The sequence below is a fragment of the Oncorhynchus mykiss genome, chromosome 25 (assembly GCF_013265735.2).
Source record: "Oncorhynchus mykiss isolate Arlee chromosome 25, USDA_OmykA_1.1, whole genome shotgun sequence".
NCBI classification, from domain to species: Eukaryota; Metazoa; Chordata; class Actinopteri; order Salmoniformes; family Salmonidae; genus Oncorhynchus; species Oncorhynchus mykiss.
This window is the reverse complement of record NC_048589.1, coordinates 6,524,132-6,528,142: the sequence shown is the minus strand read 5'-3', so window position 1 is coordinate 6,528,142 and position 4,011 is coordinate 6,524,132.

The following is a 4,011-nucleotide window of genomic DNA, read 5'->3' as shown; positions in this document are numbered from 1 at the left end:
GTTGTAAAAAAACATTCACCTGATGTTACAAGAACGTTCCTAGAACACATTTGGTCTGTTCTTTGAAGGTTCCCGGAATGTTTCATTAGGTTGTGGGAACAGTCTAGAGGGAACATTATGGGGACATCACAAAAGATATGTTCCCAAAACACAAAAACTGTCCAGTTTTGCGGATGATTCTACAATGTTTATTTTAGGGTGTAAGAATTAGGGTGTAAGAAACATTCACCTGATGTTACAAGAATATTCCCAGAACACATTTTGTCTGTTCTTTAACGTTCCCGGAATGTTTCATTAGGTTGTGGGGGAACAGTCTGGTGGGAACATTGTGGGGACATAATAAAGGATATGTTCCCAAAACAGCAAAACTGTCCAGTTGTGCAGCTGAATTTACAATATTTATTTTAGGGTACAAAAAACATTCACCTGATGTTACAACGGCATTCCCAGAACACATGCAGTCTGCTGTTTAAAGGTTCCCCGAATATTTAATTCAATTGTGGTAACATTGTAGGGACATGACAAGAGATATGTTCCCAAAACACAAAAACTGTCCAGTGTTGCTGACATTCAGATAATGTTTGTATCAGGGTGAGCAAAACATTTATTTGATGTTGCAAGAATGTTGACAAAACAGCCTTTCTGAATACTTTACACAGCTCTCTGGTCTTGGCCATTGTGGAGAGGTTGGAGTCTGTTTGATTGAGTGTGTGGACAGGTGTCTTTTATACAGGTAACAAGTTCAAACAGGTGCAGTTAATACAGGTAATGAGTGGAGAACAGGAGGGCTTCTTAAAGAAACAGGTCTGTGAGAGCCAGAATTCTTACTGGTTGGTTAGTGATCAAATACTTATGTCATGCAATAAAATGCTAATTAATTACTTAAAAATCATACAATGTGATTTTCTGGATTTTTGTTTTAGATTCCGTCTCTCACAGTTGAAGTGTACCTATGATACAAATTACATGCTTTGTAAGTAGGAAAACCTGCAAAATCGGCAGTGTATCAAATACTTGTTCTCCCCACTGTATATACACACATACATACATACATACATACATACATACATACATACATACATACACGAATACATACACGAATACATACATACATACACTGTGTAAACTTCAGCACAACTGCTAAAACCACCATGAAATCTCTATCAAAGTTTAACAACTCTATGGCTGCAACTGTAATAATTTTTAGAAACATTAAATGTCTATTTATAGTATACATTTTATACATTATTACATTTATAGCAACATGGCTACAGAGCACTCAACTTATATTGACCCTGTTTGACCACCAGAACACATCACCACAGCACATGGGCTACACATGTACAGTAACATAACATTATTCCATATAATTTGGGAGCACGTACAGTTGAAGTCTGAAGTTTACATACACTTAAGTTGGAGTCATTAAAACTTGTTTTTCAACCACTCCACAAATTTCTTGTTAACAAACTATAGTTTTGGAAAGTCTACTTTGTGCATGACACAAGTCATTTTCCCACCAATTGCTAAAAGAAAGATTATTTCACTTAAAATTCACTGTATCACAATTCCAGTGGGTCAGAAGTTTACATACACTACGTTGACTGTGCCTGTAAACAGCTTGGAAAATTCCAGAAATGATGTCATGGCTTTAGAAGCTTCTGATAGGCTAGTTGACATCACTTGAGTCTAATGGAGATGTACTTGTGGATGTATTTCAAGGCCTACCTTCAAACTCCGTGCCTCTTTGCTTGACATCATGTGAAAATCAAAAGAAATCAGCAAAGACCTCAGAAAAAAAGCAATTTCAAAATGCCTGAAGATAAAACATTAATCTGTACAAACAATAGTACGCAAGTATTAACACCATGGGACCACGCAGCCATCATACCGCTCAGGGAGGAAACGCATTCTGTCTCCTGGAGATGAACGTACTTTGGTGCGAAAAGTGCAAATCATCCCCAGAACAACAGCAAAGGACCTTGTGAAGATGCTGGAGGAAACAGGTACAAAAGTGTCTATATCCACAGTAAAACGAGTCCTATATCGACATAACCTGAAAGGCCCCTCAGGCAGGAAGAAGCCACTGATCCAAAACCAAGTTTGGAACTGCAGCTGATTCCTCTCTGAGCATCCGTTTGACTAATTCTTGTTGGTCTTGGCTCAAGTGCTGAACCTCTACCGGTGGGTCCCACCACTCTATTTGACCGTTGTCAGGGCCAGGTTCCGGTGGGGATCTGTCCTGAACCTGTGCTACAGTAACCTTTTCTCCACTGGGCACAGGAACCAGGTGACACGCTACTAATCTCTGTAAAGTCCCTATCACTGTTTGTCTTGGTAAGGGGATGTCATGTTGGTAGTATTCACTACTGTAATGTCAACTTTTCGAGATGGCCGTTTTGATGTTTTCATGACCTGACTTTGTAGGTCCAGGCCCCAGATCACTCTCACGTCCGGTTCAAATAACACCATTTCCTTGTGTAGAGTCTTTGCCTTTCCTTGTCCTAGCTTAAGTGCACTTCTAAACATCTTTACTGTATACGTCATCTCTGAGGGCTCCTTGTTACTTTTTGTTTGAACTATTTCTTCAATTACATTAAACCCAATGATTGGCTTCTCCAGTCTTTCATTTGTGACTAATATCATAACCCTCAACTGTTTCCCTGCAATGACCTCAGCTTTTGGAATCAAGCAAACTAAAGCAACTGTCCATGTAAACCAGAAAAGTGAATTTCAGTGCCATTGGCTGTCCTCAGATCCAGTTTCTCTGTATTGCCCATGATTTCTGCCAGAGGTCTAATTTGTGTGCGTGGCAAATGACGTTTTCTCCATTCCTCAGTAATGATGGACACCTGAGCCCCTGTGTCTTTACACCCTCCATATAACACCACACTTGACACTTTTTTTACCAACGAGCTGTGCTATATTACAATGTCCTGTGGTAGCTGGGGTAGTTGGCCCCCACTCTCTCTGTGTCATGGGACAAGGGGAGTTGTGGTTAGTCTTGCAAGCAGTCTTACATGTAGGTTGGTGGTGTTTCCAATGATCCTGTTGGAACAATAGGCAGCTTTATGACGCAATGAACACAACTTCAACTCTGACATTCTCTCTACCTTTACACTGCAACACTGGATGGAACTAGATGTATCTGAGGTCACTCCCGGTTCCATGGTTGTGACCCCCAGGCGTTTCCCGATGGATGTGCGTTGCCCCTGATCCTACATCCTACTGCCCAATGGCTATCACTGCCACATTTGTAGCAATGATGGCAAGTCTGTTGACCAGTCTCATAACAACTTTTGGATTTTCTTTTCTCCCTGTTGGTTGGACTTGGTTTTCTGTTGGAGCGATTCCTAACTGAACGGTCACCCTGGCCCTGCACTGACTGTACTAATGCTGCAACCTGACAGGTCAGTTCTTTGGTTGCTTCATGGCTCGCATCAATTTTACTCAGGAGAGGATTATACTTATTTTGTTTTCGGACTGTGGTCTGTGAGGGCTCTGCCGGTGCACATTCCTCTCTGCTATCCCGTTATCCTCACTCTGTACTGCGTTCACTCGTGTGGGTGTGAACTTACGGGAAATCCTGGCCTTTTGCATGCGTTCGCTTTCATTGCCCTGGGCAATTAGCATTTTCTCAAGTAACAGTTCATCACTGGTGTTAATATTCTGGAGATGCACTCTCATCTCTGCCCTGACATTATCATTTGTTAATCCTGTAACAAGGCATTGACTCTTGACTAACTGTGTCATATTTCAGTCCTGATTGGGCACGAGCTGTGGCTGATAACACTTTCTGTCTCAGGTCAAAGACTCGGACTAGGAAGTCCAAGACAGACTCTCCCGGCTCTTGAGTTGTTTTAGTCAACTTGTGATACAGTTCGGTAGCATCCCTCTCTGCATAATGTGTCCTCAAGATTTGCCTTAGTGTGTAGAGTGTCATGTCTGTTTTTCCCTCCAGATAACTCCTCATCTTAAGCCCTGGGCTCACAGCTCTGATTACTGCTTCGA